Below are 13,941 nucleotides of genomic sequence, written 5' to 3'. Positions count from 1 at the left end.
GTGCTAGTACTTTACACACAGCTGGATTGAGTTTGCTAAATTTTGTTTATAAGTTCTGCATCTATGCTTTTGAATAAAATTGGCCTGTAATTTCACTTCCTTATATTTCTCTTGTCTGTGTGGTTGAAAAATATTATATATGCTGTGTTATAAAGCCCAGTTGGGAGAGTAGCCCGCACGTCAGCCTGGATTGGATTTAGAGCTTTTTTGCCAGGGTCTGCATTCAAAACTGACAGTCTGATGTGTATTTTGTAAACGAATTGATGTTTTTCTTCTTAGAGGGGAAGAATATCTTGGCATATTCTAGGTCATTGGAATCCAGAAACTTTTCTGAGATGGTGGGTCCCTGAAGTTTCAGGGAATTTATCTGCCACCTTCTCATTTGCATTCTCACACATTTTCTCTGGGTCTATATCAATATAATTGGCAACCCTTGCATTTCTTCTAGTTTATAAGCCATTTTCCTCCCAAATCAGATTATGTACTTTCCCTCTTTGAGCATGATGAGAACAGATCTTCATTATGAACCTGGTGGCAGCAAGGAACATTCAAGCTAAGTCTTCAGCAGAATGAGTGCCTCCTTGTAAGGCAACTGCCTCAGATGAGGTTATTACAGGGTATCCAAGCAAGGAATATATAGTCTCCTTAGACATGCAGGGCAGCCTCTTTCCATTGGCGAGAGAATCTCAGAGTGATTTGGTGGTGGTGGTGGCTGAATGTGGGGGTTATTAAGATTCTTAATATCTCTGAACCCAAGTGGATGTCCCTATTCCAAGTTTCAAGTCCCACTCCCACCCAATCAATACCTTAACGTTTATCTGAGAGACTTAGGGAGGTTATGAAAACAATTTATATTGTAATTGTGCAACCTGTAGCGTTAAATTTTGTGTTTGGTTTTCAATAATATCTGCCCTGTGGATACAAGAAAAAAGAGATTATTTTAGATATGTAATAGAAATGCTCTGGTAATTTGTAATTTAAGGTGAGTGTGTAAAGACCCGAGTTTGTACTTTTCTTCCTGTAAGTGCTCCAGTGCACTCAGAAGAATCCATTCAATGTCACAATCCTTATAGTCATCATTACTCCATGAGCAGTAAAGTGAAGCAATCATGTGTTTCTCCAAAGTCCTTAATTCGTTAAGAACGTCATCATAATCAATCCCAGGTATAATGTGATTAATTGTAATGCCAATACATGGATGACTAGTATCCCATATTCCATTGTCAAGGAGTTCAGCACTGCATTCAAGCCCAAGGACACAACCAAATCAGTCCCCCAAATCATATTTTTTAAACATATTTTTCTCCCTTAGAATTATTCCTGGTATTAATTCATGCGTAGTTGGTATCCACTCAGGAGGCAGAAATCCTCCAGTTATTTTCACAGAGATAATTTAACATGAAGAATTATTAATGGAGTATTAAATTGCTGATTAGGTAACTGAAGAGGCAGAAAGAGAACACTAATATATCACGAAGATAGCAACTGTGGGAACTGCTACCATTCCTATGGCTGGGAGATCAAAGAGAAGAAATTAGATGGATTTATCAAAACTTAAAAGTTTGGAGAAGAGACCCCCCCAGAACTGGAACTCAAGACCTCTGGGAACGGGGCACAGCTTGACTGTCTCTGTCATCTCTGAACTGGAAGGGGAAGCCCTGTGGGGCTGGCGCCCAGATCTCCGAGGTGGGGACATAGCCAGTTGGTGCTAGTGCGTCTGAGGAGGTGTGATTATGTTCCCCCTGCAAGGGTTGGCAAGATCGCAAACCGGCTCCTCGTGCTGCTGCCGGCAGGGACGGTAGCCGTCAAGGTGTAGGGTGATACAGGAACAGAAGCCGGCAAGAAGCCGAGGAGGCAAACAAGAAGTGGAAGTCCCTTCTTCAACCTCCAGCCTTGTACTCTCCCTCTAGTGCTGCCTCCTAGCAAAGTCTCACATGGAGGCAGCTAACAAAGCAGAAATGTGGTTTGCAGGGTCCTGGCCTCGGCACTGCAAAGCAGAGAATGGAAGGGTGGGTATGGAGTTATGGGACAGTCCCATAACTTGACCCATGATTGACTCTCTTTCCTCCAATTTTCTTAATACTCTGAGTCTATGAGAAAACAAAGCAACGAAAGAATTAAAGAAACATTTATTTACAAACCATTAGAAACAATTACTACTTTGGTAAGGGTAGCTATTTACTCTGAAATCCATCATAAAAAAACAACAAGAGCCTTTAAAAGGTTGTGTCTATTGTTTGTTAAGAATTGGAATTCACGCTGTGAATTGTGTAAGACTGTTGAATCATAGACCTGTACCTCTGAAACAAATAATACATTATATGTTAAAAAAAAAAGAAAAGAAAAGATAGTAGGAAGGGAGAAATGAGGGGGGGAAATCGGAGGGAGAGATGATGGACTCTGAAAAACAAACTGAGGATTTTAGAGGGGAGGGGCGTGGGGGGATGGGTTAGCCTGGTGATGGGTATTAAGGAGGGCACCTATTGAATGGAGCGCAAACAATGAATCATGGAACACTACGTCCAAAACTAATGATGTAATGTATGGTGATTAACATAACATAATAATAATAAAAAAAAGAATTGGAATTCATATCCCAGTGATGGAAACGTTGAAAGCCAGAAAAAGGTAAGATTGAATGGCTTAACTGTAAGGGAAAATAATAAAGAAAAATGTAATTTGGAATTTAGTTGAAACAGAAAATTTACTTGTGTCCTTATTCTATGCTTTGTAGGCATTTGGCATTCTATTGATTCCTTATAAAATCTTGACTCTTCTTGTGAGAACACTTTTTTAAAAGGCAAAATTCAAATCTAATTGATATTTCACTGGTTAAAAGAAGCTCTTTCTCATTTTAACTTAACATACATTTGTTCCAATTCAGTGATTCATAATAGATTTGTGGCTGATGAAGTTGGCCTTAAAAATAAGGAACAAAATATGGAAACATTTTAGTTGGGATAAGTTTTCCTACAGGGTCTAATTGCAGGGATTCTCTGTAATTAAATTGTTCTAAATGTTGGCTTAAGTTTTAATAGGCTGATGTCTAACTTTCCCATGATTGTCCTCATTCAAAACAAATCAGACCTAAAAAAATATTTTTTTTCCCTGAAACTGCAATGCATTTTGAAGGCAGACATGCTTAAAATGCATTCAAATAATCAAATGCAGTAGCAAATTTAGGCCTTAATGTGCTTAGTATTTCCAAAGTAGACTAACAGCCTTTTTCTTTAGCATTGTCATAAACCATAACACAGATGGTGTTTCTTGATATCTTTGAGTCAGAATTCAGTCCTATGCCACAGAAGCATCCTCTATCAATGTGGCTTTTGGGTAAATGGCTTCATTTTGCTGTTGACAAGGCTGATATAAACAAGTTGTGTAATTTACTCTACTACCAAATAAATCACATGTGAACATTTAAGTTTAGCTGTGCTAGCCTGATAGTCTGGCAAGTGTTTTTGCTGCATGGAGAATATTTGACATTTAAGCTCAACCCAGGAAAACAAAAACAAAAGCCTGAGTTTATTCTCCTGTGTCTGAAGCCTTCTTGTGAACACAAGGTGGTTTCGCTATGCCAAATAAGGAGGTTAAAAGAGGCATCCTTTCTAAGGGTCTTTCTGGATAAGCTGTTTTCAAAGAAATCCTGATAAAGTAAATGATATTACTGGTTGATTTTGATGTAAGCCAGAGCCTATGACCCAAACCTGAAAATGCTTGGTTTCATATTGGCAAAATGCATAAATTCTGAGCTCCTTCTGTTAAGAGAAGTTAAGTTCCTCCTGGGTGTAGGAGAGACATGGGACAGGTATGCCCAGAGTCTCCTACATTATTGAAGAGGAGATGCTCTAGTTCCCTCATTTCTTTTGATTCCAAGGTGATGGTTGAGGTGATAAGTGGGTTGAAAAGATGCACATGAAATGGTGCTCAATGTCCCTGGTCACTGGGGAAATGTAAACCCCAAACCATAACAAGATAATACTTCATACCAAGTCATGAAAAGGAAGGAAAATAACAAGTGTTGGTACAAGTGTAGAGAAATTTGAACCCTCATATACTGCTGGTAGGAATGCAAAGTGGTACAGATACTTTGGAGAACACTTTAGCAGTTCTTCAAAAAGGTTAAACATAGTTACCACACGACCCTAGGTGTATACCCAAGGGAACTGGAAACAAACTTCCACATGAAAACTTGTACATGAATGTTCATAGCAGTATTATTCATAATAGGAAGGTGAGGTTTGTGTCTGTCTTGTTCTAAGGTAGCCACAGAGTGGGCCTCAGTATATAGTAGCTGCTCCAATATTTGTTGAATAAATGCTATTTTTCAAAGAAATATTACTCATTGGCTTCCCACTGCTTTCAGATTAAAATCCAAACTTCTCCATGGGATGGCGTGTGATATAATTGTTAAATATTTTAATTCTTGCTTTGTTTTAAACATTACATGATAATATTATTATTGTTTTATATGATTCTCATGTATATTTACCCACATATATACCATATACCATTTTCAGTGCTCTTCATTTTTTCCATTTGCAATCACTTTCTTTTGGTCTGAAGTATATCCTTTAGGATTCCTTTCCATGATGGCTGACTGGTGGCAAATTCTCTCTGTTCTTGTTCATAGGAAGATGTCTTCACTTTGACTTCCTTCTTGATAGATAATTTCACTGGGTAGGTCTGCAATTCCAGGATGGTAGTTATGTTCAGTGACTTAAGGACAGTGGGAATTGGAGAGCTACAAATGCAAGTGGTAGATATTCTTCAAGCTCAGCTGTCACCTTCTTGGACCCCGAGTTTACTCAACAGACAAGGTGCCCTCCAGGTAGATTAAAGACGTAAAAGATAAATCTACTAACTTAATAAAAGAACATGTAAGAGAATATCTTTGTGATACAAACACACCTAAACCACGAGGCAAAAATCTGACAGATTTGACTATGTAAAAACTATCTATTTAACATAGGACCACTTTGATAGATTTAATAGACCAATGCCAAACCAAGAGAAGGCAATTGCAATGTCAAAAACCATCAATGAATTATTATTTGCTAATCAATAAGAAAGACAATTGAAAAATGGACAAGGAATATGAACAGAAGTAGAAAGGCAACTGGATGACAAGTATACGAAGAGAGGCTCAATCTCATTAATAATCCCAAAAATACGAATTGAAACAACAGTGAAAATTAAAAACACGGGTAATAGCAAGTGTTGACAAAGATGTGGAGAAATGGGAACCATTAAGTGCTCTTGGTGGGTTGAACTGTGACAGCTATTCTGGAGAGAAACTTGATAGTTTTTAGTGAAATTAAGGATGCATAGATCTTCTGACACTGCAGTTCACTTCTTGGTGCGTAGTCCAGAGAAATCTGTGTAGAAGTCTGTGAGGGACAGGTATGGGACTATTTATGGCACTACTGTTTGAGGTAGTGAAGAGTTGGAAGCAAATGGTGTCCTACAGGGAAATGAAAGATAAGTGGCTGAATATCATGCAACAATTAGAAGCAATGACTTCGATGTACTGATAGGTCTTAAAAAGACATAGTTGAGTGAAAAAAGTACAAAACAGGATAGATCAATGGCATAATGCTATTTATGTAAATTATAAACATGTACACACACAAAATTATACTCTCAATTTTACAAGGATGCATATGTATTCAAGGACAAATATCAAATACCTCAAAGTGAATACTCATGAGGGAGAAGAATATGGGAGTAATTAATGGGAATAAAGGGGAGAAAGCAAAACAAGAAAGGAGTCATAGTCTGAAAGGAACAATCAATTCATCTCTTCATCCCTGAGGTCCAGTATTCACCTCTGTGCCCCTCAAATTACCAATATCACCTCCTCTGTCAGATCTTGCTTGACTCCTCCATGAAGATAGAATTAATAGCTGCTTTCTCTGGTCTATTCCATGTTCCTCTCATTATACTGTGCTTCAGGCTCTATTTTAATACACATCACACTCTATCATCATTATAGTTTTACTGTTTTTCTTCCCTAACTAGGTGGTGAGAATTTTGAAGGTGGGAACTGAGTCTTACCCTTGTATTTTTAGCAACCAGCTCAATGCTTGGCACATGAAATACTCATTGAGTGAATGAACTAGTGAAGCAAGGGACTCATGATGGAGAAAACTGGTTGAAATCTAGGAAAATCAACAAGGTCAGTAGCTGGAAAATGGGGGGAAAGGAGGTTACGTGTCTGAGTTCCTGTGGACAGATAGGAAAAAACCAGTTGGCCTTGGGTGGCTAAAGGAAGAGGGTCAAAGTCTATCAGTAAGAGATTCCTATCTATTCTTAGAGTGGGAAGATAAGAGCCCCGCCTGAACTCCTATCGAGACCAACCTATCAGCTGCACAAAGCCCTCATCCCTTCACTCCTATTCCAAGATATTGCTCCAGAAATCTTCCCCTTCCCTCATGCACCATCAATTTTCCCCTTTCCACTAGATCATTCTCGTTAGCATGTGAAGTAGTCAGTGTCCTCCATCGAGATAGTCCTCCTGCAACCTTCACACCCCCTCCAACTATCACTGCATTTCTCTGCTCCCACTTCCAGCAATTATTTGGCAGAGTTGTCTCCACTCACTGTCTCTACATCCCTCTCTTCCATTCTTTTTCGAATCCATCTCAGTCAGGCTTTTGTCCCCCAGCTTTATTGGAACAGTTCTTGTAAAGCCATTCATCACCCATAAATTATGAAACCTGAAGGCCAAGTAATTCTCTGTTCTTATTTTACTTACCTTTCCAGCAACGTTTGGAAACAATACTCCCTTCTCCTTGAAACGGTTTTTAGTGGCTTCCAGCCGACCACTTTCTTGGTTCCCTTATTCAACACCTCCCCTGGAATGACTAATGGGCATTTCACACTTAATGCGTACAATACTTAACTTCTTATTTCAATCCTCAGACTTGGTCTTTCTCCATCCTTCCAGTTGCTCAAGCTCCAAACATGAAGTCATCTTTAAGTCTTTCTTCATCTCACACCTCAGATCGAATCCATCAGCAAATCCAACTGGTGCCCTCTTCCAAACAAGTTCAGAATTTGACCACTTCATTACCTCAACTGCTGTCACTCTGGTCTAAGCCCCCATGACCCCTTTCCTGGGTTATTGCAATTGTTCCCTAACTGGTCGTCCTACTATTACTCTTGCCACCTCCCCACACCCCCTCGTTCCAGTCTGTTCTCAGCACTGTAAACCTTTTAAAACCTAAAGATTCTTTTAAAATCTAAGTCAGGTTATATCTTTTCTCTTCTCAAAATCCCACAGTTGCTTCCCCTCTTCTTCAAAGTAAAAGCCACTGGCCCTCCATTACCTCTTTGATGTTACCTCCTACAGCTCTTTCACTACATTACTCCCCTCTAGTTCTTACTGGCCTCCTGATGTTATGGTTCCTTGACCATAACCAGCCCCCTTTTGCCTCAGGGTCTTTGCATCTGCTGTTCTTTGCCTGGAATGTTTTTTTCCCTCCAAAAGCCTTATGGCTTACTCTCTCACTCTTTCAGCTGTCTGCTCAAATGTCACATTGTCAAAGAGATCTTCCTTCTTAACCTCTTCTAAAATAGACTTCCTCCCTTGACTTTCATACGTTGCTTCATATTTGTTTGTAGCATTCCTACACATTATATTTATATATTATCTGTCTATCCCTTCTACTCTGACTTTGCTTTTCAAGGTACAAATTGGATGCTTTACAATTATTTATTGAATGAATAAAATGATTCCCTTCAGGGAGGAAAACAACATTGCAAAGACTGTTGAGGTCCTTCTGGTTGCAGTATCCAGGGAAATACCAGTCTTTCTGGTACAAGCTTTTTTAGCCATGACCATGGATTTGGAATCCAGCAAAAAGAACTTAGAACATCAGGCCAAAAATTAGTGGGCTGACCAAGTGTTAGTAAAATCGGTTAAAACTAAACTAGCCCAGTGAAAATCTGATGAACCTCACTCCAGCCTGTCTGTCCTGTGCGTGTTTGGTTGTGGCTTCTGAGATTGCTTCTTGCAGAACCAGTGTTGCTCCTGCTGTGACTGAGGGTCTTCACTTGCTAGTAGCATTTTTGTGGACTTGGGAGTACAGTGCACGTGAAATGGAGTTGAGCTGGTCCTAAGCATACATGGACTTCTATAGTCCTGTCATGATGGGATAAAGAACCAGCAAGGAGAGAGAAAAGGATAGTCCCTTCTTATCAAATAAATGTGTTGAGCCATCTGTCTTTGTTGTTTTTTTTTTTTCCTTATGATTTTATTTATGTGAGAGAGAGCAAAAGAGAGAGCAGGAGCGGGGTGAAGGGCAGAGGGAGAAGCAGACTCCCTGCTGATCAAGGAGCCCGATGTGGGACTCAATCCTGGGAATCTGGGATCATGACGCTTAACCGACTGAGCCACCCAGGTGCCCCGTCTGTCTCTGTTTTTAAACATTTCAGTACCATATCTGGGTGCCTTTTAGGATGATGGAATGTTGTTATTTGATAGTTTAGGACAATTAATACTTGTTGAGTAGGGTAATTGGACCTCGACTGGATATTATGAGAGGAGGGATCCAATCAATCAAAATCAATAAATGTTATCTTGAACAAAGCAGTATGGTAAGTGTTTTAAAAGACTGAAACAGGACCTGGGTCATTGATTCATATGGTCATTGGGTGTCTACTGTGAGGCCACATCTCTGTAAGGCTGACTGTTGACTTTGTGTTCCTGGTACATAGAGCCTTGAATATGGTAGAAACTCCATAATTATTAGTGAAATTTTTTTAGTACCCCCTGCTATTAAGAAGGCTGTTAGACATTGAAGTGCATCTCTGCAACAGAGAGTGGTTCTTTCTCTGGGATTTTGTAATCTTGAGTAGATAGATAGTTACTCAAAAATTTTCTTGTTTCTTCCTAATTCTGTTAGGAATCTATCAACTTATCTTTTTGACCTATCGGTAACCATTTAATGTATTTTTCAGAGACATCAATAGGATTTCTAGAGATTCTACCAAGGTCTTTTCTTTACTGAGGCTGTTAATAAATAATCAAAGTAACAACATAAACAAACCACATCTCTAGCTCATTCCATTCCCAGAGAAATCTTTAAGGAACTACAGGATAGACAAAAATCTCATCTGGTGAGGCAAAGAAAAAAAAATGAGTCTTGAAGCAGGGCAGTAGTTAGCTATCACCTGAATTCAAAAAACATGTGCCCCCTGGGTGAGCCAGTTAGAGAAAAGATACCCTTCCTCCAAGACTGACAGAACCCTCACTAGAGCACACAGCTTAGTGTGTAGAACCAGACTTGGATTTTGTACCCTTTTATACCCTTTCTGGGTTCTGTTGAGATGCCCTTGGCTGAGCACCATATGTAGTGCTGGAAAGTTTGAGTAGCGCTAAAGAAATTTCTGGATGGTAAGCAGATAGTAAGTTGCAACTTGAAGCTCCTTTTCCATACTTCTCTCTTAGAGAATGCTGTACCTGAAGTGGGGAAACTTCACAAGTTTTAGGGCCTCACTGTGTCCAATACATGGTACAGTGATTGAGGGAGTAAAATGAGTGCTTTGTTTTCAACACTTGCATTAATCTTTTCTCAATTTAAAGTCAATTAGCCGATATATAGTACATCATTAGTTTCAAATAGAGAGTTCAGTTAAATCATCAGTTGCATGTAACACCCAGTGCTCATCACATCATGTGCCCTCCTTAATGCCCATCACCCAGTTACCCCATCCCCCCACTCACCTCCCAGTAATCCTCAATTTCTTTCCCATAATTAAGTCTCTCATGGTTTTTTTCCCTCTCCATTTTTCCCTTTTCTATTTAAATAAGGATGCCAGCTATTCTCTCCTCTTAATCTTTCTTATGACATCTCTCTTTTCTTTCTTTCTTCTTTTTTTTTTTTTTAGAGAGAGAGAGAATGAGCAGGAGTGGAGTGGGGGTGCAGGGGGAGAAGGAGAGAGAGAATCTGAAGCAGGCTCTGCACTGAATGTGGATCCACATGCAGAGCTCAATCTCACAACCCCGAGATCATGACCTGAGCCTAAATCAAGAGTCGGACGCTTAACCGACTGAGCCACCCAGGTGCCCCCTTACCATATCTTTCCATTAAACTCCTTTATTCAGTGCCCCACCACATTGGTTAAGTATTATAACCTGTGATTTTTTTTTCCCTTCAGTTTCATTATAGCTCTGAATGAGTAGATTTCGATTGACAAACACATGGTTTACTGATGACTGGACCCTGGATGAGTGATAAGTCTCCTCCCAACCTCATCCATAGGAACAGGTGCCCTCCAGTGTCTTATTCAGAATATTAAGGTATATTTGACCTAAGAGCCAGGGTTCTGGACTTGAATTCAAGTCTCAGGTTTGCCCCTTACTAACCGTGTGACCATGGGCAGTTGCTTAGTTAGGCAGCTAGAGCCTCACTTTCTTTATCATGAGGATTAAATAAGAATGCATGCAAAGGGCTTGCACCCAGGGCCTATGCACAGCAAGCCTTCAAACCTTAGAAGCTCTGGCTGGCATCATCATTATTCCTAAAACTACCTTTTGCATGGCAGATCTTGCCAATCTTGGTATGCCGTGATGTTGTGATTTATAATGAGAAATATGTATTTGGTCTTCCTCCCCATTTTTGGCAGGGAGCTCCTAAAATCCTTGGAATTTCCTAAGTGATAAGAGCAACAAAAATGTCATTTGTTATGTTAATGAGGTGATCTAAGGATGGGGGCTGATCCCCAGGAGAAGCAACCATGTGATTAGAGGGTTGGAACTTTTAGTCCCACTCTCTGACCTCCAACCTCCTGGGAGGGGAAAGGGGCTGGAGACTGAGTTCAACCACCAATGGCCAATGATTGCATCAACCAAGTCCATGCAGTGAAGTTTCCATAAATCCCCAAAACGATAGGGTTTGAAGAGCTTCCAGGTTGGTGAACATGTAAGTGGAGGTGCTGGGAGAGGATGCATCCAGAGTGTGGAAGCTCCTCCCTCTTTCTCCATGCCTTCCGTGTGCATCTGCTCCTTCAGGCTGTTCCCGAGTTGTATCCTTTTATAATAAACCAGTAACCTAGTAAGTAAAATGTTTCTCTGAGTACTGTGAGCTGCTCTGATAAATTAATGGGACCTGAGGAGGGGGTCTTGGGAACCTCCAATCTGTAGTTGGTTGGTCAGAAGCACTGGTAACAATCTGGGCTTACAACTGTCATCTGAAGTGCATAGGGGCAGGGCTGTCTTGGAGGACCGAGCCTTTAACCTGTGGGATCTAATGCCATTCCTGGGGAGATGGTGTCGGAATTTAGTTGAATCGTAGGTGTCTGGAGCATTGCTTATTGGAAGTGTAGGGACCCCCTTCCCCACCAATTAAGGGGAAATGGGTCCAAAACTCAATTTATAGCATTGCAGTTTAGCCTCAGAATACTTTCCAAAAGTGGATTTTGAGCAGTCACTACTAAGTGGTTGGCTTTGTCACATGACACTGCCCCCATTGTCATCCCTTGCTTGGAAAGTTATCTGAACTTGTGCAAATATAAGACATCTGATTGTGGGGACAGTGGGGTAGGGTGGGCCAAGCCAGGATGGGTGGGGGCTGGAAGCTCACTCAGGAACAAAGAGGTTCGTTGGAATGAGAGGGAGGAGATGAAATTGGTACCATGAATCAAGAGTATGAAGCCATGATTGGGGCCAAACCAGAGGAAACAAATTAAGCAGGAATCTGAGAAGTTTAAAACTTCCAATGGCTAAGGGGATCCTGAATGTTCAGAGTTGGATCCAGGTCCAGGGGAAAAGGAGGGAAATGCCCATTCAGACAGAAGTCCAAGAATCTGTGGCTGTTGACACAAAAGTGAATCCTTCTAACAGTACTCCAAGTTATGACTTGACTTGACCAGCGTTAGTCCTTTGACCTGGTTTTTGAGTATCCTTTTAAGGACCTTGTGTTACTCAATACTGTAAGACAAGGCTACTCACATGATGGTACTATTTTTAACCCATTTCCTCATACATTGATGAAGATAGTGTTTGTTTAAGGTAAATATTTCCTTATCTACCTGAATCTTCAGTTCCAAAAGTAATCTGTAAACTGATGGAGTAATCCCACTGCAAGTTTTGTAGGGGAAAGAGATGTGTTTTGGTGTTTGAGCTGGATTGCAATGCATTTTCCTATAATCGTGTGTTCTGTTTAGAAGTTGGGAGCAAATGTAATATTGGAGCAAGGATCTTAAATTTAAAACTTTCAAGAACTGTATGATTTCAAATATTTTGTTTCATTGTCCTTGAGAATTCTAATATTTTGAATATTCTAGATTATTTTAAATCCTGAAGAGGCACAAAATTCCTTTGAAATTCCATGCAGGGTACCTGGGTGACCCAGTTGGTTAAGCGTCTGCCTTTGGCTCAGGTCATGATCCCAGGACCCTGGAATCGAGTCCTGTGTTGGGGTCCCTGCTCTGCAGGGAGTCTGTTTCTCCTTCTGTCCCCCTTCCCACTTGTTCTCTCAATATCTCTCTCAAATAAATAGATAAAATCTTAAAAAAAAAAAAAAAGAAAGACCCCATGCTTTGGAAAATATGGTTATTGTAATTTATAGTTTCAAAGAGCTTTTGTATATTTATTTGGCAAATGAACCATTATATAATATGAAATCATCAACAACCAGACTTTCAAAGAAGCATGCTAAAGACAATCTGTACACTTAGAGAAGACGAATTGTTTATAAAAGTCCTCTCATAGGTTTGCAATTCCATCTGAGGCCAGTTTATTGAAAAATGATGCTATATCATATGAGAAACTTCCAATCTGTGTGTCCTTGTCTGTCTTCAGGACAATCTCTTCCCTTACAAGCTATTTAGGTGGCTCATAGGAGCTGACCAGGACACATGGCTTGAGTGTGTCCTAGACAGGCTTGCCCTTCTCTTTCTCTGTCCTGCTCTGTATCATAGAGGCTGATCCCAGGCTTTCTCGTCAGCGGGGTTCTGGTTGGATTTGGCCAATGGGAGGCAATGGTGGGAGACAGAAGAACAGGAGGAAGGAGAACCCAAGATATTTCTCCCTTCTCTATCCTGACAGTGTCTCCACAAGTGGCTGCATCTCTCCAGCCTCCACAGGACAGGCCTGGAGTGGTCGCAGTTCCCACTGGCTCCAGTCTCTGGGAACACTATCCCCTCCTCTTGTCCCTCCAGGCTAGGGGTGGTGGCAGCTTCCCGTTGCTGTTAATCACTGGTTGCTTCACTGTTCCCTGGTTGAATTCCCAGCCTCCTTCGTCACCTGTTAACCAATTTAATCCATTAAAGTCCCTCTGTTTTAAATTCTGTTTCCTGGCTAGACTCTGACCGACAATGTTTTATTCTTCTCTCTCTTTTCTGGTTTTACCAATATGGATTAAGCGTCCAGGTGGTACTGCCCAGGTGAGTCAAGAACGACATTTAAAGGGGTATGTCAAAACGGGAGAGGAGATTGTTGCAAATAGAAACAAAGGCAAAACTGCCAAGTCAGCAGTTGCTTTTGTCCTTCTTTCCCCCATCTTTTTCTACATCTTTCCTCATTATCCTCTTTCCCAATTACTCGGACCACCTGGACTTGTCTCTGTGCATTCACCTCTCTCACTGCAGTCGCCGCTCTCCCCTGACTCTGGCCTGTCTCATTTTCCAAAGTAACCCCCGGAACCTGGAAGGTAGGGGAAGGGGACAAGGCTGCACTGGGGACCGACGGAGAAGTCCCCAGAAAAGACCCATCCTTTGACCCCTTTTCTGTTTCCTGATCTTTCTTTAGATGTTTCACTGTGTGCTTTACTCTGTTGTCTGATGTTTTTCCATAATCTTAAGGTTAGCATTTTTAAAAAGGAGCTTGCCTACAGAACTCAACTTGGTGAATGGGTATTGAGCACCTGCCGCTACAAGGCAATCTGCCAAGCTCAAAGTGAGGTTGTAAAAGGAGGACTGTGTCATAATTCAGGG

The 13,941-nt window shown here is 40.8% G+C and overlaps 1 long non-coding RNA gene across 1 annotated transcript in view; it reads right to left on the bottom strand.

Annotated features, from left to right (window-relative positions):
* Positions 1 to 13,941, bottom strand: part of LOC116631656 — a 38,762-nt gene that overhangs the window by 6,925 nt on the left and 17,896 nt on the right. Inside the window, exon 2 of the long non-coding RNA XR_004299230.1 lies at positions 4,512 to 4,686. This is a non-coding gene — a long non-coding RNA (uncharacterized LOC116631656). The remainder of the gene's footprint in view (positions 1 to 4,511; positions 4,687 to 13,941) is intronic.

Source organism: Phoca vitulina, unplaced genomic scaffold (assembly GCF_004348235.1).
Source record: "Phoca vitulina isolate PV1807 unplaced genomic scaffold, GSC_HSeal_1.0 scaffold5, whole genome shotgun sequence".
Taxonomy (NCBI): Eukaryota; Metazoa; Chordata; class Mammalia; order Carnivora; family Phocidae; genus Phoca; species Phoca vitulina.
The sequence above is the reverse complement of the archived record's forward strand: the minus strand, read 5'-3'. Positions and strand labels throughout refer to the sequence as shown.